General features: G+C 48.0%; 1 protein-coding gene across 6 annotated transcripts in view; it reads left to right on the top strand.

Annotated features, from left to right (window-relative positions):
- Positions 1-25,753, top strand: part of LOC138667008 (oocyte zinc finger protein XlCOF6-like) — a 51,951-nt gene that overhangs the window by 3,437 nt on the left and 22,761 nt on the right. For 2 of the 6 annotated variants that reach the window (XM_069755233.1, XM_069755236.1), the window contains exon 2: positions 23,344-23,868. The exons of the other annotated variants lie outside the window; for them this stretch is intronic. The gene's annotated coding sequence lies outside the window, so the exon portion shown is untranslated. The remainder of the gene's footprint in view (positions 1-23,343; positions 23,869-25,753) is intronic. 6 annotated transcript variants of the gene reach the window in all.

A 25,753-nucleotide genomic window follows, 5' to 3' on the forward strand; every position in this document is an offset into this window, starting at 1 on the left:
GGGCACCGGGACTCTGCACATTAGGGTACAGCCGGCTCCACATGTAAGAGGTGAAGGGAGAAGTCTGCACTGGTGAGCGGTAATGGGGAGCAGGACTGTGTGATAGAGGGGACAGGACTCAGTCCTGGGGGGCACCGGACTCTGCACATTAGGGTACAGCCGACTCCAAATGTAAGAGCTGAAGGGAGAAGTCTGCACCGGTGAGCGGTAATGGGGGAGCAGGGACTGTGTGATATAGAGGACAGGACTCAGTCCTGGGGGGCACCGGACTCTGCACATTAGGGTACAGCCGGCTCCACATGTAAGAGGTGAAGGGAGAAGTCTGCACTGGTGAGCGGTAATGGGGGGCAGGGACTGTGTGATAGAGGGGACAGGACTCAGTCCTGGGGGGCACCGGACACTGCACATTAGGGTACAGCCGGCTCCACATGTAAGAGCTGAAGGGAGAAGTCTGCACTGGTGAGCGGTAATGGGGAGCAGGGACTGTGTGATAAAGGGGACAGGACTCAGTCCTGGGGGGCACCGGGACTCTGCACATTAGGGTACAGCCGGCTCCACATGTAAGAGCTGAGGGAGAAGTCTGCACTGGTGAGCGGTAATGGGGAGCAGGACTGTGTGATAGAGGGGACAGGACTCAGTCCTGGGGGGCACCGGACACTGCACATTAGGGTACAGCCGACTCCAAATGTAAGAGCTGAAGGGAGAAGTCTGCACTGGTGAGCGGTAATGGAGGAGCAGGGACTGTGTGATAAAGGGGACAGGACTCAGTCCTGGGGGGCACCGGGACTCTGCACATTAGGGTACAGCCGGCTCCACATGTAAGAGCTGAGGGAGAAGTCTGCACTGGTGAGCGGTAATGGAGGAGCAGGGACTGTGTGATAGAGGGGACAGGACTCAGTCTTGGGGGGCACCGGACTCTGCACATTAGGGTACAGCCGGCTCCACATGTAAGAGCTGAAGGGAGAAGTCTGCACTGGTGAGCGGTAATGGGGGAGCAGGGACTGTGTGATAGAGGGGACAGGACTCAGTCCTGGGGGGCACCAGGACTCTGCACATTAGGGTACAGCTGGCTCCACATGTAAGAGCTGAAGGGAGAAATCTGCACTGGTGAGCGGTAATGGGGGAGCAGCGACTGTGTGATAGAGGGGACAGGACTCAGTCCTGGGGGGCACCGGGACTCTGCACATTAGGGTGCAGCCGGCTCCACATGTAAGAGCTGAGGGGAGAAGTCTGCACTGGTGAGCGGTAATGGGGGAGCAGGGACTGTGTGATAGAGGGGACAGGACTCAGTCCTGGGGGCACCGGGACTCTGCACATTAGGGTACAGCCGGCTCCACATGTAAGAGCTGAAGGTAGAAGTCTGCACTGGTGAGCGGTAATGGGGGAGCAGGGACTGTGTGATAGGGGGAACAGGACTCAGTCCTGGGGGGCATCGGGACTCTGCACATTAGGGTACAGCCGGCTCCACATGTAAGAGCTGAAGGGAGAAGTCTGCACTGGTGAGCGGTAATGGGGGGCAGGGACTGTGTGATAGAGGGGACAGGACTCAGTCCTGGGGGGCACCCGGACTCTGCACATTAGGGTACAGCCGGCTCCACATGTAAGAGGTGAAGGGAGAAGTCTGCACTGGTGAGCGGTGTTATGCTAGGCAATTCAGTAACACAATGTACATAGCGATCAGAGCACATACAGTGATCTGACAATAACCCAAAATAATAGAACGAGCTCTGAGACGTGGAAACTCTGTAGACCGCAATTCCTGATCCTCTCCAAACACAACTAGAGGCAGCTGTGGATTGCGCCTAAGGCTCCCTATGCAACTCGGCACAGCCTGAGAAACTAACTAGCCTGAAGATAGAAAAATAAGCCTACCTTGCCTCAGAGAAATACCCCAAAGGAAAAGGCAGCCCCCCACATATAATGACTGTGAGTAAGATGAAAAGACAAACGTAGGGATGAAATAGATTCAGCAAAGTGAGGCCCGATATTCTAGACAGAACGAGGATAGGAAAGATAACTTTGCGGTCTACACAAAACCCTAAAGAAAACCACGCAAAGGGGGCAAAAAGACCCTCCGTACCGAACTAACGGCACGGAGGTACACTGTTATGCAAGGCAATTTCAGTAACACAATGTACATAGCGATCTGAGCACATACAGTGATCTGACAATAACCCAAAATAATAGAACGAGCTCTGAGACGTGGAAACTCTGTAGACCGCAATTCCTGATCCTCTCTAAACACAACTAGAGGCAGCAGTGGATTGCGCCTAAGGCTCCCTATGCAACTCGGCACAGCCTGAGAAACTAACTAGCCTGAAGATAGAAAAATAAGCCTACCTTGCCTCAGAGAAATACCCCAAAGGAAAAGGCAGCCCCCCACATATAATGACTGTGAGTAAGATGAAAAGACAAACGTAGGGATGAAATAGATTCAGCAAAGTGAGGCCCGATATTCTAGACAGAACGAGGATAGGAAAGATAACTTTGCGGTCTACACAAAACCCTAAAGAAAACCACGCAAAGGGGGCAAAAAGACCCTCCGTACCGAACTAACGGCACGGAGGTACACCCTTTGCGTCCCAGAGCTTCCAGCAAAACAAATAGACAAGCTGGACAGAAAAAATAGCAACAAATAGCAAAGAAGCACTTAGCTATGCAGAGCAGCAGGCCACAGGAATGATCCAGAGAAACACAAGTCCAACACTGGAACATTGACAGGAAGCATAGATCAAAGCATCAGGTGGAGTTAAGTAGAGAAGCAGATAACGACCTCACCAGATCACCTGAGGGAGGAAACTCAGAAGCTGCAGTACCACTTTCCTCCACAAACGGAAGCTCCCAGAGAGAATCAGCCGAAGTACCACTTGTGACCACAGGAGTGAACTCTGCCACAGAATTCACAACAGTACCCCCCCCTTGAGGAGGGGTCACCGAACCCTCACCAGAGCCCCCAGGCCGACCAGGATGAGCCACATGAAAGGCACGAACAAGATCGGGAGCATGGACATCAGAGGCAAAAACCCAGGAATTATCTTCCTGAGCATAACCCTTCCATTTAACCAGATACTGGAGTTTCCGTCTTGAAACACGAGAATCCAAAATCTTCTCCACAATATACTCCAATTCCCCCTCCACCAAAACCGGGGCAGGAGGGTCAACAGATTGAACCATAGGTGCCACGTATCTCCGCAACAATGACCTATGGAATACGTTATGTATGGAAAAAGAATCTGGAAGGGTCAGACGAAAAGACACAGGATTAAGAACCTCAGAAATCCTATACGGACCAATAAAACGAGGTTTAAACTTAGGAGAGGAAACCTTCATAGGAATATGACGAGAAGATAACCAAACCAGATCCCCAACACGAAGTCGGGGACCCACACGGCGTCTGCGATTAGCGAAACGTTGAGCCTTCTCCTGGGACAAGGTCAAATTGTCCACTACCTGAGTCCAAATCTGCTGCAACCTGTCCACCATAGTATCCTTCAAGCCAATGACGCCACTCCTCGAATGCCCACTTCATGGCCAGCAACTCTCGGTTGCCCACATCATAATTTCGCTCAGCAGGCGAAAACTTCCTGGAAAAGAAAGCGCATGGTTTCATCACTGAGCAACCAGAACCTCTCTGTGACAAAACAGCCCCTGCTCCAATCTCAGAAGCATCAACCTCGACCTGGAACGGAAGAGAAACATCTGGTTGACACAACACAGGGGCAGAAGAAAAACGACACTTCAACTCTTGAAAAGCTTCCACAGCAGCAGAAGACCAATTGACCAAATCAGCACCCTTCTTGGTCAAATCGGTCAATGGTTTGGCAACACTAGAAAAATTGCAGATGAAGCGACGATAAAAATTAGCAAAGCCCAGGAACTTTTGCAGACTTTTCAGAGATGTCGGCTGAGTCCAATCATGGATGGCTTGGACCTTAACTGGATCCATCTCCATAGTAGAAGGGGAAAAGATGAACCCCAAAAATGAAACCTTCTGCACACCAAAGAGACACTTTGATCCCTTCACAAACAAAGAATTAGCACGCAGGACCTGAAAAACCGTTCTGACCTGCTTCACATGAGACTCCCAATTATCCGAGAAGATCAAAATGTCATCCAAGTACACAATCAGGAATTTATCCAGGTACTCACGGAAGATGTCATGCATAAAGGATTGAAACACTGATGGAGCATTGGCAAGTCCGAACGGCATCACTAGATACTCAAAATGACCCTCGGGCGTATTAAATGCAGTTTTCCATTCATCGCCTTGCCTGATTCTCACCAGATTATACGCACCACGAAGATCTATCTTAGTGAACCAACTAGCCCCCTTAATCCGAGCAAACAAATCAGATAACAATGGCAAGGGGTACTGAAATTTAACCGTGATCTTATTTAGAAGGCGGTAATCTATACACGGTCTCAGCGAACCATCCTTCTTGGCCACAAAAAAGAACCCTGCTCCCAATGGCGACGACGACGGGCGAATATGCCCCTTCTCCAGGGATTCCTTCACATAACTGCGCATAGCGGTGTGCTCAGGCACGGATAAATTAAACAGTCGACCTTTTGGGAATTTACTACCAGGAATCAAATTGATAGCACAATCACAATCCCTATGCGGAGGCAGGGCATCGGACTTGGGCTCATCAAATACATCCGGGATTAAGACAAGAACTCTGGAACCTCAGAAGGGGTGGATCACGAAATTGACAGAAATGGAACATCACCATGTACCCCCTGACAACCCCAGCTGGACACCAACATGGAATTCCAATCCAATACTGGATTATGGGCTTGTAGCCATGGCAACCCCAACACGACCACATCATGCAGATTATGCAACACCAGAAAGCGAATAACCTCCTGATGTGCAGGAGCCATGCACATGGTCAGCTGGGTCCAGTATTGAGGCTTATTCTTGGCCAAAGGTGTAGCATCAATTCCTCTCAATGGAATAGGACACTGCAAGGGCTCCAATAAAAACCCACAACGTTTAGCATAATCCAAGTCCATCAAATTCAGGGCAGCGCCTGAATCCACAAACGCCATGACAGAATACGACGACAAGGAGCATATCAAGGTAACGGACAGAAGAAATTTTGACTGTACAGTACCAATGGCGGCAGACCTAGCGAACCGCTTAGTGCGCTTAGGACAATCAGAGATAGCATGAGTGGAATCACCACAGTAGAAACACAGCCCATTCAGACGTCTGTGTTCTTGCCGTTCAACTCTGGTCATAGTCCTATCGCACTGCATAGGCTCAGGTTTAATCTCAGGTAATACCGCCAAATGGTGCACAGATTTACGCTCACGCAAGCGTCGACCGATCTGAATGGCCAAAGACATAGACTCATTCAAACCAGCGGGCATAGGAAATCCCACCATGACATCCTTAATGGCTTCAGAGAGACCCTTTCTGAAAATGGCTGCAAGCGCAGATTCATTCCATTGAGTGAGCACGGACCATTTTCTAAATTTCTGGCAATATAGCTCTGTCTCATCCTGAGCCTGACAAAGAGCCAGCAAATTTTTTTCTGCCTGATCTACTGAATTAAGCTCATCGTACAGCAATCCAAGCGCCAGGAACAACGCATTGATATCACTCAATGCAGGATCTCCTGACGCAAGAGAAAATGCCCAGTCCTGAGGGTCGCCACGCAAAAAAGAAATGACGATCCTAACCTGTTGCGCTGAGTCACCAGAGGAGCGAGGTTTCAAAGCCAGAAACAGTTTACAATTATTCTTGAAACTCAGAAATTTAGTTCTATCTCCAAAAAACAAATCTGGAATAGGAATTCTCGGTTCTAACAAAGAATTCTGAACCACAAAATTTTGAATATCTTGAACTCTTGCCATGAGCTGATCTACACATGAAGACAGACCTTTAATGTCGATTGTAACACCTGTGTCCTGAACCACCCAAATGTCTAGGGGAAAAAAAAGACAAATCACAGTGCAAAGAAAAAAAAATGGTCTCAGAACTTCTTTTTTCCCTCTATTGAGAATCATTAGCACTTTAGGCTTCCTGTACTGTTATGCAAGGCAATTTCAGTAACACAATGTACATAGCGATCAGAGCACATACAGTGATCTGACAATAACCCAAAATAATAGAACGAGCTCTGAGACGTGGAAACTCTGTAGACCGCAATTCCTGATCCTCTCCAAACACAACTAGAGGCAGCAGTGGATTGCGCCTAAGGCTCCCTATGCAACTCGGCACAGCCTGAGAAACTAACTAGCCTGAAGATAGAAAAATAAGCCTACCTTGCCTCAGAGAAATACCCCAAAGGAAAAGGCAGCCCCCCACATATAATGACTGTGAGTAAGATGAAAAGACAAACGTAGGGATGAAATAGATTCAGCAAAGTGAGGCCCGATATTCTAGACAGAACGAGGATAGGAAAGATAACTTTGCGGTCTACACAAAGCCCTAAAGAAAACCACGCAAAGGGGGCAAAAAGACCCTCCGTACCGAACTAACGGCACGGAGGTACACCCTTTGCGTCCCAGAGCTTCCAGCAAAACAAATAGACAAGCTGGACAGAAAAAATAGCAACAAATAGCAAAGAAGCACTTAGCTATGCAGAGCAGCAGGCCACAGGAATGATCCAGAGAAACACAAGTCCAACACTGGAACATTGACAGGAAGCATGGATCAAAGCATCAGGTGGAGTTAAGTAGAGAAGCAGCCAACGACCTCACCAGATCACCTGAGGGAGGAAACTCAGAAGCCGCAGTACCACTTTCCTCCACAAACGGAAGCTCCCAGAGAGAATCAGCCGAAGTACCACTTGTGACCACAGGAGTGAACTCTGCCACAGAATTCACAACAGTACCCCCCCTTGAGGAGGGGTCACCGAACCCTCACCAGAGCCCCCAGGCCGACCAGGATGAGCCACATGAAAGGCACGAACAAGATCGGGAGCATGGATATCAGAGGCAAAAACCCAGGAATTATCTTCCTGAGCATAACCCTTCCATTTAACCAGATACTGGAGTTTCCGTCTTGAAAGACGAGAATCCAAAATCTTCTCCACAATATACTCCAATTCCCCCTCCACCAAAACAGGGGCAGAAGGCTCAACAGATGGGACCATAGGTGCCACGTATCTCCGCAACAATGACCTATGGAATACGTTATGTATGGAAAAAGAATCTGGAAGGGTCAGACGAAAAGACACAGGATTAAGAACCTCAGAAATCCTATACGGACCAATAAAACGAGGTTTAAACTTAGGAGAGGAAACCTTCATAGGAATATGACGAGAAGATAACCAAACCAGATCCCCAACACGAAGTCGGGGACCCACACGGCATCTGCGATTAGCGAAAAGTTGAGCCTTCTCCTGGGACAAGGTCAAATTGTCCACTACCTGAGTCCAAATCTGCTGCAACCTGTCCACCACAGTATCCACACCAGGACAGTCCGAAGACTCAACCTGTCCTGAAGAGAAACGAGGATGGAACCCAGAATTGCAGAAAAACGGCGAAACCAAGGTAGCCGAGCTGGCCCGATTATTAAGGGCGAACTCAGCCAAAGGCAAAAAGGACACCCAGTCATCCTGATCAGCAGAAACAAAGCATCTCAGATATGTTTCCAAGGTCTGATTGGTTCGTTCGGTCTGGCTATTAGTCTGAGGATGGAAAGCCGAGGAAAAAGACAAGTCAATGCCCATCCTACCACAAAATGCTCGCCAAAACCTCGAAACAAACTGGGAACCTCTGTCAGAAACAATATTCTCTGGAATGCCATGCAAACGAACCACATGCTGGAAGAACAAAGGCACCAAATCAGAAGAGGAAGGCAATTTAGACAAGGGTACCAGATGGACCATCTTAGAAAAGCGATCACAGACCACCCAAATGACTGACATCTTTTGAGAAACGGGAAGGTCAGAAATAAAATCCATAGAGATATGTGTCCAAGGCCTCTTCTGGACCGGCAAGGGCAAAAGCAACCCACTGGCACGAGAACAGCAGGGCTTAGCCCGAGCACAAATCCCACAGGACTGCACAAAAGTACGCACATCCCGCGACAGAGAGGGCCACCAAAAGGATCTAGCCACTAACTCTCTGGTACCAAAGATTCCAGGATGACCAGCCAACACCGAACAATGAAGTTCAGAGATAACTCTATTCGTCCACCTATCAGGGACAAACAGTCTCTCCGCTGGGCAACGATCAGGTTTATTAGCCTGAAATTTTTGCAGCACCCGCCGCAAATCAGGGGAGATGGCAGACACAATTACTCCTTCCTTGAGGATACCCGCCGGCTCAGATAAACCCGGAGAGTCGGGCACAAAACTCCTAGACAGAGCATCCGCCTTCACATTTTTAGAGCCCGGAAAGTACGAAATCACAAAGTCAAAACGGGCAAAAAACAACGACCATCTTGCTTGTCTAGGATTCAAGCGCTTGGCAGACTCGAGATAAGTCAAGTTCTTATGATCAGTCAATACCACCACGCGATGCTTAGCTCCTTCAAGCCAATGACGCCACTCCTCGAATGCCCACTTCATGGCCAGCAACTCTCGGTTGCCCACATCATAATTTCGCTCAGCAGGCGAAAACTTCCTGGAAAAGAAAGCGCATGGTTTCATCACTGAGCATCCAGAACCTCTCTGTGACAAAACAGCCCCTGCTCCAATCTCAGAAGCATCAACCTCGACCTGGAACGGAAGAGAAACATCTGGTTGACACAACACAGGGGCAGAAGAAAAACGACGCTTCAACTCTTGAAAAGCTTCCACAGCAGCAGAAGACCAATTGACCAAATCAGCACCCTTCTTGGTCAAATCGGTCAATGGTTTGGCAACACTAGAAAAATTGCAGATGACGCGACGATAAAAATTAGCAAAGCCCAGAAACTTTTGCAGACTTTTCAGAGATGTCGGCTGAGTCCAATCATGGATGGCTTGGACCTTAACCGGATCCATCTCGATAGTAGAAGGGGAAAAGATGAACCCCAAAAATGAAACCTTCTGCACACCAAAGAGACACTTTGATCCCTTCACAAACAAAGAATTAGCACGCAGGACCTGAAAAACCGTTCTGACCTGCTTCACATGAGACTCCCAATCATCCGAGAAGATCAAAATGTCATCCAAGTACACAATCAGGAATTTATCCAGGTACTCACGGAAGATGTCATGCATAAAGGATTGAAACACTGATGGAGCATTGGCAAGTCCGAACGGCATCACTAGATACTCAAAATGACCCTCGGGCGTATTAAATGCAGTTTTCCATTCATCGCCTTGCCTGATTCTCACCAGATTATACGCACCACGAAGATCTATCTTAGTGAACCAACTAGCCCCCTTAATACGAGCAAACAAATCAGATAACAATGGCAAGGGGTAAAGATATTTAACAGTGATCTTATTAAGAAGGCGGTAATCTATACACGGTAACATAGTTAGTAGTAGTAAGGCCGAAAAAAGACATTTGTCCATCCAGTTCAGCCTATATTCCATCATAATAAATACCCAGATCTACGTCCTTCTACAGAACCTAATAATTGTATGATACAATATTGTTCTGCTCCAGGAAGACATCCAGGCCTCTCTTGAACCCCTCGACTGAGTTCGCCATCACCACCTCCTCAGGCAAGCAATTCCAGATTCTCACTGCCCTAACAGTAAAGAATCCTCTTCTATGTTGGTGGAAAAACCTTCTCTTCTCCAGACGCAAAGAATGCCCCCTTGTGCCCGTCACCTTCCTTGGTATAAACAGATCCTCAGCGAGATATTTGTATTGTCCCCTTATATACTTATACATGGTTATTAGATCGCCCCTCAGTCGTCTTTTTTCTAGACTAAATAATCCTAATTTCGCTAATCTATCTGGGTATTGTAGTTCTCCCATCCCCTTTATTAATTTTGTTGCCCTCCTTTGTACTCTCTCTAGTTCCATTATATCCTTCCTGAGCACCGGTGCCCAAAACTGGACACAGTACTCCATGTGCGGTCTAACTAGGGATTTGTACAGAGGCAGTATAATGCTCTCATCATGTGTATCCAGACCTCTTTTAATGCACCCCATGATCCTGTTTGCCTTGGCAGCTTTGGCAGACGGTCTCAGTGAACCATCCTTCTTGGCCACAAAAAAAGAACCCTGCTCCCAATGGCGACGACGACGGGCGAATATGCCCCTTCTCCAGGGATTCCTTCACATAACTGCGCATAGCGGTGTGCTCAGGCACGGATAAATTAAACAGTCGACCTTTTGGGAATTTACTTCCAGGAATCAAATTGATAGCACAATCACAATCCCTATGCGGAGGCGGGCATCGGACTTGGGCTCATCAAATACATCCCGGTAATCAGACAAGAACTCTGGAACCTCAGAAGGGGTGGATGACGAAATTGACAGAAATGGAACATCACCATGTACCCCCTGACAACCCCAGCTGGACACCAACATGGAATTCCAATCCAATACTGGATTATGGGCTTGTAGCCATGGCAACCCCAACACGACCACATCATGCAGATTATGCAACACCAGAAAGCGAATATCCTCCTGATGTGCAGGAGCCATGCACATGATCAGCTGGGTCCAGTACTGAGGCTTATTCTTGGCCAAAGGTGTAGCATCAATTCCTCTCAATGGAATAGGACACTGCAAGGGCTCCAATAAAAACCCACAACGTTTAGCATAATCCAAGTCCATCAAATTCAGGGTAGCGCCTGAATCCACAAACGCCATGACAGAATACGACGACAAGGAGCATATCAAGGTAACGGACAGAAGAAATTTAGACTGTACAGTACCAATGGCGGCAGACCTAGCGAACCGCTTAGTGCGCTTAGGACAATCAGAGATAGCATGAGCGGAATCACCACAGTAGAAACACAGCCCATTCAGACGTCTGTGTTCTTGCCGTTCAACTCTGGTCATAGTCCTATCGCACTGCATAGGCTCAGGTTTAATCTCAGGTAATACCGCCAAATGATACACAGATTTACGCTCACGCAAGCGTCGACCGATCTGAATGGCCAAAGACATAGACTCATTCAAACCGGCGGGCATAGGAAATGCCACCATGACATCCTTAATGGCTTCAGAGAGACCCTTTCTGAAAATGGCTGCAAGCGCAGATTCATTCCATTGAGTGAGCACGGACCATTTTCTAAATTTCTGGCAATATAGCTCTATCTCATCCTGAGCCTGACAAAGAGCCAGCAAATTTTTTTCTGCCTGATCTACTGAATTAGGCTCATCGTACAGCAATCCAAGCGCCAGGAAAAACGCATTGATATCACTCAATGCAGGATCTCCTGACGCAAGAGAAAATGCCCAGTCCTGAGGGTCGCCACGCAAAAAAGAAATGACGATCCTAACCTGTTGCGCTGAGTCACCAGAGGAGCGAGGTTTCAAAGCCAGAAACAGTTTACAATTATTCTTGAAACTCAGAAATTTAGTTCTATCTCCAAAAAACAAATCTGGAATAGGAATTCTCGGTTCTAACAAAGAATTCTGAACCACAAAATTTTGAATATCTTGAACTCTTGCCGTGAGCTGATCTACACATGAAGACAGACCTTTAATGTCGATTGTAACACCTGTGTCCTGAACCACCCAAATGTCTAGGGGAAAAAAAAGACAAATCACAGTGCAAAGAAAAAAAAATGGTCTCAGAACTTCTTTTTTCCCTCTATTGAGAATCATTAGTACTTTTGGCTTCCTGTACTGTTATGCAAGGCAATTTCAGTAACACAATGTACATAGCGATCAGAGCACATACAGTGATCTGACAATAACCCAAAATAATAGAACGAGCGCTGAGACGTGGAAACTCTGTAGACCGCAATTCCTGATCCTCTCCAAACACAACTAGAGGCAGCAGTGGATTGCGCCTAAGGCTCCCTATGCAACTCGGCACAGCCTGAGAAACTAACTAGCCTGAAGATAGAAAAATAAGCCTACCTTGCCTCAGAGAAATACCCCAAAGGAAAAGGCAGCCCCCCACATATAATGACTGTGAGTAAGATGAAAAGACAAACGTAGGGATGAAATAGATTCAGCAAAGTGAGGCCCGATATTCTAGACAGAACGAGGATAGGAAAGATAACTTTGCGGTCTACACAAAACCCTAAAGAAAACCACGCAAAGGGGGCAAAAAGACCCTCCGTACCGAACTAACGGCACGGAGGTACACCATTTGCGTCCCAGAGCTTCCAGCAAAACAAATAGACAAGCTGGACAGAAAAAATAGCAACAAATAGCAAAGAAGCACTTAGCTATGCAGAGCAGCAGGCCACAGGAATGATCCAGAGAAACACAAGTCCAACACTGGAACATTGACAGGAAGCATGGATCAAAGCATCAGGTGGAGTTAAGTAGAGAAGCAGCTAACGACCTCACCAGATCACCTGAGGGAGGAAACTCAGAAGCTGCAGTACCACTTTCCTCCACAAACGGAAGCTCCCAGAGAGAATCAGCCGAAGTACCACTTGTGACCACAGGAGTGAACTCTGCCACAGAATTCACAACAGTACACCCTTTGCGTCCCAGAGCTTCCAGCAAAACAAATAGACAAGCTGGACAGAAAAAATAGCAACAAATAGCAAAGAAGCACTTAGCTATGCAGAGCAGCAGGCCACAGGAATGATCCAGAGAAACACAAGTCCAACACTGGAACATTGACAGGAAGCATGGATCAAAGCATCAGGTGGAGTTAAGTAGAGAAGCAGCCAACGACCTCACCAGATCACCTGAGGGAGGAAACTCAGAAGCCGCAGTACCACTTTCCTCCACAAACGGAAGCTCCCAGAGAGAATCAGCCGAAGTACCACTTGTGACCACAGGAGTGAACTCTGCCACAGAATTCACAACAGTACCCCCCCCCCTTGAGGAGGGGTCACCGAACCCTCACCAGAGCCCCCAGGCCGACCAGGATGAGCCACATGAAAGGCACGAACAAGATCGGGAGCATGGACATCAGAGGCAAAAACCCAGGAATTATCTTCCTGAGCATAACCCTTCCATTTAACCAGATACTGGAGTTTCCGTCTTGAAAGACGAGAATCCAAAATCTTCTCCACAATATACTCCAATTCCCCCTCCACCAAAACCGGGGCAGGAGGCTCAACAGATGGGACCATAGGTGCCACGTATCTCCGCAACAATGACCTATGGAATACGTTATGTATGGAAAAAGAATCTGGAAGGGTCAGACGAAAAGACACAGGATTAAGAACCTCAGAAATCCTATACGGACCAATAAAACGAGGTTTAAACTTAGGAGAGGAAACCTTCATAGGAATATGACGAGAAGATAACCAAACCAGATCCCCAACACGAAGTCGGGGACCCACACGGCGTCTGCGATTAGCGAAAAGTTGAGCCTTCTCCTGGGACAAGGTCAAATTGTCCACTACCTGAGTCCAAATCTGCTGCAACCTGTCCACCACAGTATCCACACCAGGACAGTCCGAAGACTCAACCTGTCCTGAAGAGAAACGAGGATGGAACCCAGAATTGCAGAAAAACGGCGAAACCAAGGTAGCCGAGCTGGCCCGATTATTAAGGGCGAACTCAGCCAAAGGCAAAAAGGACACCCAGTCATCCTGATCAGCAGAAACAAAGCATCTCAGATATGTTTCCAAGGTCTGATTGGTTCGTTCGGTCTGGCCATTAGTCTGAGGATGGAAAGCCGAGGAAAAAGACAAGTCAATGCCCATCCTACCACAAAATGCTCACCAAAACCTCGAAACAAACTGGGAACCTCTGTCAGAAACAATATTCTCTGGAATGCCATGCAAACGAACCACATGCTGGAAGAACAAAGGCACCAAATCAGAAGAGGAAGGCAATTTAGACAAGGGTACCAGATGGACCATCTTAGAAAAGCGATCACAGACCACCCAAATGACTGACATCTTTTGAGAAACGGGAAGGTCAGAAATAAAATCCATAGAGATATGTGTCCAAGGCCTCTTCGGGACCGGCAAGGGCAAAAGCAACCTACTGGCACGAGAACAGCAGGGCTTAGCCCGAGCACAAATCCCACAGGACTGCACAAAAGTACGCACATCCCGCGACAGAGAGGGCCACCAAAAGGATCTAGCCACTAACTCTCTGGTACCAAAGATTCCAGGATGACCAGCCAACACAGAACAATGAAGTTCAGAGATAACTCTATTCGTCCACCTATCAGGGACAAACAGTCTCTCCGCTGGGCAACGATCAGGTTTATTAGCCTGAAATTTTTGCAGCACCCGCCGCAAATCAGGGGAGATGGCAGACACAATTACTCCTTCCTTGAGGATACCCGCCGACTCAGATGAACCCGGAGAGTCAGGCACAAAACTCCTAGACAGAGCATCCGCCTTCACATTTTTAGAGCCCGGAAAGTACGAAATCACAAAGTCAAAACGGGCAAAAAACAACGACCAACGAGCTTGTCTAGGATTCAAGCGCTTGGCAGACTCGAGATAAGTCAAGTTCTTATGATCAGTCAATACCACCACGCGATGCTTAGCTCCTTCAAGCCAATGACGCCACTCCTCGAATGCCCACTTCATGGCCAGCAACTCTCGGTTGCCCACATCATAATTTCGCTCAGCAGGCGAAAACTTCCTGGAAAAGAAAGCGCATGGTTTCATCACTGAGCATCCAGAACCTCTCTGTGACAAAACAGCCCCTGCTCCAATCTCAGAAGCATCAACCTCGACCTGGAACGGAAGAGAAACATCTGGTTGACACAACACAGGGGCAGAAGAAAAACGACGCTTCAACTCTTGAAAAGCTTCCACAGCAGCAGAAGACCAATTGACCAAATCAGCACCCTTCTTGGTCAAATCGGTCAATGGTTTGGCAACACTAGAAAAATTGCAGATGACGCGACGATAAAAATTAGCAAAGCCCAGAAACTTTTGCAGACTTTTCAGAGATGTCGGCTGAGTCCAATCATGGATGGCTTGGACCTTAACCGGATCCATCTCGATAGTAGAATGGGAAAAGATGAACCCCAAAAATGAAACCTTCTGCACACCAAAGAGACACTTTGATCCCTTCACAAACAAAGAATTAGCACGCAGGACCTGAAAAACCGTTCTGACCTGCTTCACATGAGACTCCCAATCATCCGAGAAGATCAAAATGTCATCCAAGTACACAATCAGGAATTTATCCAGGTACTCACGGAAGATGTCATGCATAAAGGATTGAAACACTGATGGAGCATTGGCAAGTCCGAACGGCATCACTAGATACTCAAAATGACCCTCGGGCGTATTAAATGCAGTTTTCCATTCATCGCCTTGCCTGATTCTCACCAGATTATACGCACCACGAAGATCTATCTTAGTGAACCAACTAGCCCCCTTAATCCGAGCAAACAAATCAGATAACAATGGCAAGGGGTAAAGAAATTTAACAGTGATCTTATTAAGAAGGCGGTAATCTATACACGGTCTCAGCGAACCATCCTTCTTGGCCACAAAAAAGAACCCTGCTCCCAATGGCGACGACGACGGGCGAATATGCCCCTTCTCCAGGGATTCCTTCACATAACTGCGCATAGCGGTGTGCTCAGGCACGAATAAATTAAACAGTCGACCTTTTGGGAATTTACTACCAGGAATCAAATTGATAGCACAATCACAATCCCTATGCGGAGGCGGGCATCGGACTTGGGCTCATCAAATACATCCCGGTAATCAGACAAGAACTCTGGAACCTCAGAAGGGGTGGATGACGAAATTGACAGAAATGGAACATCACCATGTACCCCCTGACAACCCCAGCTAGACACCAACATGGAATTCCAATCCAATACTGGATTATGGGCTTGTAGCCATGGCAACCCCAACACGACCACATCATGCAGATTATGCAACACCAGAAAGCGAATATCCTCCTGATGTGCAGGAGCCATGCACATGATCAGCTGGGTCCAGTACTGAGGCTTATTCTTGGCCAAAGGTGTAGCATCAATTCCTCTCAATGGAATAGGACAGGACACTGCAAGGGCTCCAATAAAAACCCACAACGTTTAGCATAATCCAAGTCCATCAAATTCAGGGCAGCGCCTGAATCCACAAACGCCATGACAGAATACGACGACAAGGAGCATATCAAGGTAACGGACAGAAGAAATTTAGACTGTACAGTACCAATGGCGGCAGACCTAGTGAACCGCTTAGTGCGCTTAGGACAATCAGAGATAGCATGAGCGGAATCACCACAGTAGAAACACAGCCCATTCAGACGTCTGTGTTCTTGCCGTTCAACTCTGGTCATAGTCCTATCGCACTGCATAGGCTCAGGTTTAATCTCAGGTAATACCGCCAAATGATACACAGATTAACGCTCACGCAAGCGTCGACCGATCTGAATGGCCAAAGACATAGACTCATTCAAACCGGGGGGCATAGGAAATCCCACCATGACATCCTTAATGGCTTCAGAGAGACCCTTTCTGAAAATGGCTGCAAGCGCAGATTCATTCCATTGAGTGAGCACGGACCATTTTCTAAATTTCTGGCAATATAGCTCTATCTCATCCTGAGCCTGACAAAGAGCCAGCAAATTTTTTTCTGCCTGATCTACTGAATTAGGCTCATCGTACAGCAATCCAAGCGCCAGGAAAAACGCATTGATATCACTCAATGCAGGATCTCCTGACGCAAGAGAAAATGCCCAGTCCTGAGGGTCACCACGCAAAAAAGAAATGACGATCCTAACCTGTTGCGCTGGGTCACCTGAGGAATGAGGTTTCAAAGCCAGATACAGTTTACAATTATTCTTGAAACTCAGAAATTTAGTTCTATCTCCAAAAAACAAATCTGGAATAGGAATTCTCGGTTCTAACAAAGAATTCTGAACCACAAAATTTTGAATATCTTGAACTCTTGCCGTGAGCTGATCTACACATGAAGACAGACCTTTAATGTCCATTGTAACACCTGTGTCCTGAACCACCCAAATGTCTAGGGGAAAAAAAAGACAAATCACAGTGCAAAGGAAAAAAAATGGTCTCAGAACTTCTTTTTTCCCTCTATTGAGAATCATTAGTACTTTTGGCTTCCTGTACTGTTATGCTAGGCAATTCAGTAACACAATGTACATAGCGATCAGAGCACATACAGTGATCTGACAATAACCCAAAATAATAGAACGAGCTCTGAGACGTGGAAACTCTGTAGACCGCAATTCCTGATCCTCTCCAAACACAACTAGAGGCAGCTGTGGATTGTGCCTAAGGCTCCCTATGCAACTCGGCACAGCCTGAGAAACTAACTAGCCTGAAGATAGAAAAATAAGCCTATCTTGCCTCAGAGAAATACCCCAAAGGAAAAGGCAGCCCCCCACATATAATGACTGTGAGTAAGATGAAAAGACAAACGTAGGGATGAAATAGATTCAGAAAAGTGAGGCCCGATATTCTAGACAGAACGAGGATAGGAAAGATAACTTTGCGGTCTACACAAAACCCTAAAGAAAACCACGCAAAGGGGGCAAAAAGACCCTCCGTACCGAACTAACGGCACGGAGGTACACCCTTTGCGTCCCAGAGCTTCCAGCAAAACAAATAGACAAGCTGGACAGAAAAAATAGCAACAAATAGCAAAGAAGCACTTAGCTATGCAGAGCAGCAGGCCACAGGAATGATCCAGAGAAACACAAGTCCAACACTGGAACATTGACAGGAAGCATGGATCAAAGCATCAGGTGGAGTTAAGTAGAGAAGCAGCTAACGACCTCACCAGATCACCTGAGGGAGGAAACTCAGAAGCCGCAGTACCACTTTCCTCCACAAACGGAAGCTCCCAGAGAGAATCAGCCGAAGTACCACTTGTGACCACAGGAGTGAACTCTGCCACAGAATTCACAACAGAGCGGTAATGGGGGAGCAGGGACCGTGTGATAGAGGGGACAGGACTCAGTCCTGGGGGGCACCGGGACTCTGCACATTAGGGTACAGCCGGCTCCACATGTAAGAGCTGAAGGGAGAAGTCTGCACTGGTGAGCGGTAATGGGGGAGCAGGGACTGTGTGATAGAGGGGACAGGACTCAGTCCTGGGGGGCACCGGGACTCTGCACAGTAGGGTACAGCCGGCTCCACATGTAAGAGCTGAAGGGAGAAGTCTGCACTGGTGAGCGGTAATGGGGGAGCAGGGACTGTGTGATAGAGGGGACAGGACTCAGTCCTGGGGGGGCACCGGGACTCTGCACATTAGGGTACAGCCGGCTCCACATGTAAGAGCTGGAGGGAGAAGTCTGCACTGGTGAGCGGTAATGGGGGAGCAGGGACTGTGTGATAGAGGGGATAGGACTCAGTCCTGGGGGGCACCGGGACTCTGCACATTAGGGTACAGCCGGCTCCACATGTAAGAGTTGAAGGGGGAAGTCTGCACTGGTGAGCGGTAATGGGGGAGCAGGGACTGTGTGATAGAGGGGACAGGACTCAGTCCTGGGGGGCACCGGGACTCTGCACATTAGGGTACAGCCGGCTCCTCATGTAAGAGCTGAGGAGAGAAGTCTGCACTGGTGAGCGGTAATGGGGGGCAGGGACTGTGTGATAGAGGGGACAGGACTCAGTCCTGGGGGGCACCGGGACTCTGCACATTAGGGTACAGCCGGCCCCACATGTAAGAGCTGAAGGGAGAAGTCTGCACTGGTGAGCGGTAATGGGGGAGCAGGGACTGTGTGATAGAGGGGACAGGACTCAGTCCTGGGGGGCACCGGGACTCTGCACATTAGGGTACAGCCGGCCCCACATGTAAGAGCTGAAGGGAGAAGTCTGCACTGGTGAGCGGTAATGGGGGAGCAGGGACTGTGTGATAGAGGGGACAGGACTCAGTCCTGGGGGGCACCGGGACTCTGCACATTAGGGTACAGCCGGCTCCACATGTAAGAGCTGAAGGGAGAAGTCTGCACTGGTGAGCGGTAATGGGGGAGCAGGGACTGTGTGATAGAGGGGACAGGACTCAGTCCTGGGGTGCACCGGGACTCTGCACATTAGGGTACAGCCGGCTCCACATGTAAGAGCTGAAGGGAGAAGTCTGCACTGGTGAGCGGTAATGGGGGAGCAGGGACTGTGTGATAGAGGGGACAGGACTCAGTCCTGGGGGGCACCGGGACTCTGCACATCAGGGTACAGCCGGCTCCACATGTAAGAGCTGAAGGAGAAGTCTGCACTGGTGAGCGGTAATGGGGGAGCAGGACTGTGTGATAGAGGGGACAGGACTCAGTCCTGGGGGGCATTAGGACTCTGCACATTAGGGTACAGCCGGCTCCACATGTAAGAGCTGAGGGGAGAAGTCTGCACTGGTGAGCGGTAATGGGGGAGCAGGAACTGTGTGATAGAGGGGACAGGACTCAGTCCTGAGGGGGCACCGGGACTCTGCACATTAGGGTACAGCCGGCTCCACATGTAAGAGCTGAAGGGAGAAGTCTGCACTGGTGAGCGGTAATGGGGGAACAGGGACTGTGTGATAGAGGGGACAGGACTCAGTCCTGGGGGGCACCGGGACTCTGCACATTAGGGTACAGCAGGCTCCACATGTAAGAGCTGAAGGGAGAAGTCTGCACTGGTGAGCGGTCATGGGGAGCAGGGACTGTGTGATAGAGGGGACAGGACTCAGTCCTGGGGGGCATCGGGACTCTGCACATTAGGGTACAGCCGGCTCCACATGTAAGAGCTGAAGGGAGAAGTCTGCACTGGTGAGCGGTAATGGGGGGGGCAGGGACTGTGTGATAGAGGGGACAGGACTCAGTCCTGGGGGGCACCGGGACTCTGCACATTAGGGTACAGCCGGCTCCACATGTAAGAGCTGAAGGGAGAAGTCTGCACTGGTGAGCGGTAATGGGGGAGCAGGGACTGTGTGATAGAGGGAACAGGACTCAGTCCTGGGGGGCACCGGGACTCTGCACATTAGGGTACAGCCGGCTCCACATGTAAGAGCTGAAGGAGAAGTCTGCACTGGTGAGCGGTAATGGGGGAGCAGGGACTGTGTGATAGAGGGGACAGGACTCAGTCCTGGGGGGCACCGGGACTCTGCACATTAGGGTACTGCCGGCTCCACATGTACAGTTATAGTAAAAAGTTTGGGCACCCCTATTAAGCTTAATGCTTTATAAAAATTGTGTTTTTTGCAACAGCTATTTCAGTTTCATATATCTAATAACTGTTGGACAGAGTAATGTTTCTGCCTTGAAATTAGGTTTATTGTACTAACAGAAAATGTGCAATCTGCATTCAAACAAAATTTGACAGGTGCATAAGTATGGGCACCCTTATCATTTTCTTGTTTTAAATACTCCTACCTACTTTTTGCTGACTTACTAAAGCACTTGTTTTGGTTTTCTAACCTCTTTGAGCTTTGAACTTCATAGCCAGGTGTATGCAATCATGCAAAAAGCTACTTAAAGTGGCCACTTGCAAGTTGTTCTCCTTTTTGAATCTCCTCTGAAGAGTGGCATCATGGGCTCCTCAAAACAACAGTCTAATGATCTGAAAACAAAGATTATTCAAACATAGTTGTTCAGGGGAAGGATACAAAAAGCTGTCTCAGAGATTTAACCTGTCAATTTCCACTGTCAGGAACATAGTAAGGAAATGGAAGAACACAGGTACAGTTCTTGTTAAGGCCAGAAGTGGCAGGCCAAGAAAAACATCAGAAAGGCAGAGAAGAAGAATGGTGAGATCAGTCAAGGACAATCCTCAGACCACCTCCAGAGAGCTGCAGCATCAACTTGCTGTAGATGGTGTCACTGTGCATCGGTCAACTATACAACGCACTTTGCACAAGGAGAAGCTGTATGGGAGAGTGATGCGAAAGAAGCCGTTTCTGCAAGCACGCCACAAACAGAGTCGGCTGAGGTATGCAAAAGCACATTTGGAGAAGCCAATTTCTTTTTGGAAGAAGGTCTTGTGGACTGATGAAACCAAGATTGAGTTGTTTGGTCATACAAAAAGGTGTTATGCATGGCGGCCAAAAAACACAGCATTCCAAGAAAAACACTTGCTATCCACAGTAAAATTTGGTGGAGGTTCCATCATGCTTTGGGGCTGTGTGCCCAATGCCGGCACCGGGAATCTTGTTAAAGTTGAGCGACGCATGGATTCCTCTCAGTATCAGCAGATTCTTGACAATAATGTTCATGAATCAGTGACAAAGTTGAAGTTACGCAGGGGATGGATCTTTCAGCAAGACAATGATCCAAAACACCGCTCCAAATCTACTCAGGCATTCATGCAGAGGAACAATTACACTCTTCTGGAATGGCCATCCCAGTCCACAGACCTGAATATCATTGAACATCTGTGGGATCATTTGAAGAGGGCTGTCTATGCTCGGCGACCATCAAACTTAACTGAACTGGAATTGCTTTGTAAAGAGGAATGGTCAAAAATACCTTCATCCAGGATCCAGGAACTCATTAAAAGCTACAGGAAGCGACTAGAGGCTGTTATTTTTGCAACAGGAGGATCTACTAAATATTAATGTCACTTTTCTGGGGGGGTGCCCATACTTATGGACCTGTCAAATTTTGTTTGAATGCAGATTGCACATTTTCTTTTAGTACAATAAACCTCATTTCAAGGCAGAAACATTACTGTGTCCAACAGTTATTAGATATATGAAACTGAAATAGCTGTTGCAAAAAAAAACAATTTTTATAAAACATTAAGCTTAAGATTAATAGGGGTGCCCAAACTTTTTAATATAACTGTAAGAGCTGAGGGGAGAAGTCTGCACTGGTGAGCGGTAATGGGGGAGCAGGGACTGTGTGATAGAGGGGACAGGACTCAGTCCTGGGGGGCACCGGGACTCTGCACATTAGGGTACAGCCGGCTCCACATGTAAGAGCTGAAGGGAGAAGTCTGCACTGGTGAGCGGTAATGGGGGAGCAGGGACTGTGTGATAGAGGGGACAGGACTCAGTCCTGGGGGGCACCGGGACTCTGCACATTAGGGTACAGCCGGCTCCACATGTAAGAGCTGAAGGGAGAAGTCTGCACTGGTGAGCGGTAATGGGGAAGCAGGAACTGTGTGATAGAGGGGACAGGACTCAGTCCTGGGGGGCACCGGGACTCTGCACATTAGGGTACAGCCGGCTCCACATGTAAGAGCTGAAGGGAGAAGTCTGCACTGGTGAGCGGTAATGGGGGAGTGGGGACTGTGTGGTAGAGGGGACAGGACTCAGTCCTGGGGGGCACCGGGACTCTGCACATTAGGGTACAGCCGGCTCCACATGTAAGAGCTGGAGGGAGAAGTCTGCACTGGTGAGCGGTAATGGGGGAGCAGGGACTATGTGATAGAGGGGACAGGACTCAGTCCTGGGGGGCACCGGGACTCTGCACATTAGGGTACAGCCGGCTCCACATGTAAGAGCTGAAGTGAGAAGTCTGCACTGGTGAGCGGTAATGGGAGAGCAGGGACTGTGTGATAGAGGGGACAGGACTCAGTCCTGGGGGGCACCAGGACTCTGCACATTAGGGTACAGCCAGCTCCACATGAAACTGAAAGCGAGGATGAGGTCTCATCGCCACACGATTACAGAGAGAAAACCCCTTTACCTGTGGCCAAGTATTACACAACATAAACAATATTAAAGTTATATTAAAAGGGAACCCTAACTTTAGCCCATCCCTAACCCTAGCCTCAACCCTAACCCTAGCCTCAACCCTAGCCCCAACCCTAAATTTAGCCCAACTCTAACCTTAGTGGAAAAATGGAAATTAATAATTTTTTAAATTTTATTATGTTTACCTAACGAGTGGGGTGATAAAGGGGGGTTGGATTTACTATTATTTTAATTTTGATCACTGTGATAGGGTCTGTCAGTGATCAAACTGAATAGGAAAAATGTCCTATTGTTGCCTGGTTCCGGCTGATTGATCTCGGCGCGCTCACTGCGCATGTGCTCACCATTTTCTCCCGCAGGAATATGCCGGCAGGCTGGGGAACTTCACGGGGGGTTGCAAGGATACCTGACGTACTGGGGGAGATCAGGGGCACTCATTTCTCTCTCCTCTGATGTGCGATCACATCAAAGGAGAGAGAAATTAAATAGGAAATCAGACTTTTTTTTAATGCGGTCTCAGTTATTCCATTAATAATGGCGATTGCAACACTGGGGTGGGTAAAAACCGACCCAAATCATGTTCTCTGGGGTCTGAGCTACCCCTGGTAGCCAAAACCCCGGAGAAATTCCGACACTGGGGGGCGCTATACACTTATTTATCCGCGCCATTAATGAGGCATAAGTAACCTTAACTGCCGTTGTTAAAAGGTGTATCGACTGTCGTTAAGGTGTTAATTGTCCATTTGTTATGCCGTCTGCTCTTTTTTTGTATGCATTTGTTTTTTTTCAGATATAGAGATAAGCGGACCTGTGGATGTTCAAAAGGAAGCAAAATAGGTGTAAGAGCAGGACAATTGAACAAATGTGGATAGGAAAAATATTTAAAATGACTGAATAAAACAAATAAATGACAACAATCTTACAGGAGGAGGAATTTTTCAAGCAGGCATTGAAGTGGGATAGTAACACTGATGATCAGCGCTGGTCATCTTGAAGGAGTACTCAAAGCAGTGCAACTCGGCACACGCTTCTCGAATGAAGGCCCACTAGGTGCTGGTGAAGTGGTGTTCCGCAGAGCGACTCACCCATACATGCTACAGCTGAAACTCCACTATTGCCGCCTGCTTCTCACAAAGTCTCTTCAGCATGTGACAGATGGAGATCCACCTTCTGGGTACGTCGCACATGAGGCGGTGAGCAAGAAGACAGGTGTGGCACTGCAGCGCGGACAGACGAGCAACAGCAGAGTGAGATCGCAGAACGAGCGCAAAGACGACCGAGCCCGGACTTTCAGCAGCAGCGCTGACATATCAAGGTAATTTTTAAGGAAGATCTGCACCATCAAATTCAGCACGTGCGCCAGGCAAGGGATGTGCGTCAAATTAGCTAGACCCAGAGCTACTATGAGAGTTTGCCCATTATGGTACACCACCAGGCCAGGCTTGAAGTTCAGCAGCATCTACACGTTCGGACCTTACCACTAGCCCAGGGGTGTTCAGGCCTACGAAATTATGCAGAACATCCTCTTGCCTGCGTGCACCACAGGAATGTGTTTGTTTCATTTGGGCACTTATCAGGTACAGAATGAACATGGCCGCTCCCTGCAGCAGCTACAACACCACCACAAGCAGCACCATGGCCACGTCCCCTATTTTATTTTTTTTTTCTACCCCAAAAAAGTGCACAGTAAAGAAGAGAAAGTGCCCAGCAGAATATTAAACTGTTAGGGTATTCTGCACCAGGCTGTTGGGGGCCTCCGCATCAGGCTGTTAGGGCCCCCTGCATTAAGCTGTTAGGGCTCCCTGCATAAGAATGATAGGGCCCCCAGCACCAGGCTGTTGGGGTACTCCGCACCAGACTGTTAAGGAACCCAGAACCAGGCTCATAGTAAACTGGCAGCGTTTATACAGACATGGCTGCAATGACTCCTGAAGTGCCCACAACCTAAAATATTGTTGATTAGCTGTGCTGCAGCCTTCTAACAAACTTTATTCTGCACCGAACAGTTGCACCGAACAGTAAAACGGACTTGCCTGAAAAAGTGTGTGTTCAAAGTTTGGCACCAGACAATAGGTGTCCGGCACGAACTTTACAGTTTGGGTTCACGCATCCCTATTCAGATACTGTGTTATACCATGCCTGATGAAGAGACCTTAGAAGTCTTGAAAGCTTGCTATGTAACAATATTTTATTTTTGATAGCTATTAAAAAGTATCATAACTACAAACTTATTATTGTTTTTCCAACTGAGAGCAATCTTTTTTTTGTAATACTTTTTACATACAGACCGCAATGATCTCAGTTTGCCAGTATGTTATTGCTGATCTCTCTATATTTATTCCGTTATTAATTCTATATCTCTTGTTATTGTTTATTTAATTATTCAATCTCATCATTCCCCTCACCCCATCTTTTTTTTTCTTTGTTTCCAATCCCACTTTACTACCTGTACTGGGAACAAAAGGGGCAGTACTGCAAAATGGTGCATAAATAGTAAGAAAGTAGTAATTGTTAAATATTCTTATTTCTGTATATCCATATATATATATAATTACCTTGTAATGTCTTCACATCCTGCTTCATCCAGATGTGTCTGGATCCCAGAATTCCAAGCGGCGCAAGTTCACCGACCTCCATATTGGGACACCCAAGTGATGTGTGTTTCAATATGGAAACTGCTGGTGGTACCAGCCTCTTGTGCAGTACCGCCAGCGGAACACCGTCACACCACACACAAACATTGTATACGCCATATGCACCACACACATACAGACTGTATACACCGTATGCACCACACACACTGTATACGCTGTACGCAGCCTCTTGCGCGGTACCACCATCGGAACACCGTCGCGAACACGCCGCTGCCAGGATCAGCCAAATGATTCACTGACTGCCGCCATATTTGTACAGGAGGAGCGCATGTGCAGTTTTAATATGACCGCCGCTGTCTGCTCAGGTGCAGTGAATCATTCAGCTGATCCAAGCAGCAGATGCTCGACGTGTCAACAGGCAGAGGAAGCCGGTCACATTAACGGGGTTTGCCCATGAACATGAAAGTTCATTTTAAAAATTGTCTGTGTCTGACCGCGTACAGGGCATACCACTTCTCCTGGGCTGGGGGAGGAAGCAAAAGACAATACTGACATTACAGCAGGGGATCACAGAGGATTTCTTTTGTCATGTAAAATATTTCACTG

Source organism: Ranitomeya imitator, chromosome 2 (assembly GCF_032444005.1).
Source record: "Ranitomeya imitator isolate aRanImi1 chromosome 2, aRanImi1.pri, whole genome shotgun sequence".
In the NCBI taxonomy this organism is placed as follows: domain Eukaryota; kingdom Metazoa; phylum Chordata; class Amphibia; order Anura; family Dendrobatidae; genus Ranitomeya; species Ranitomeya imitator.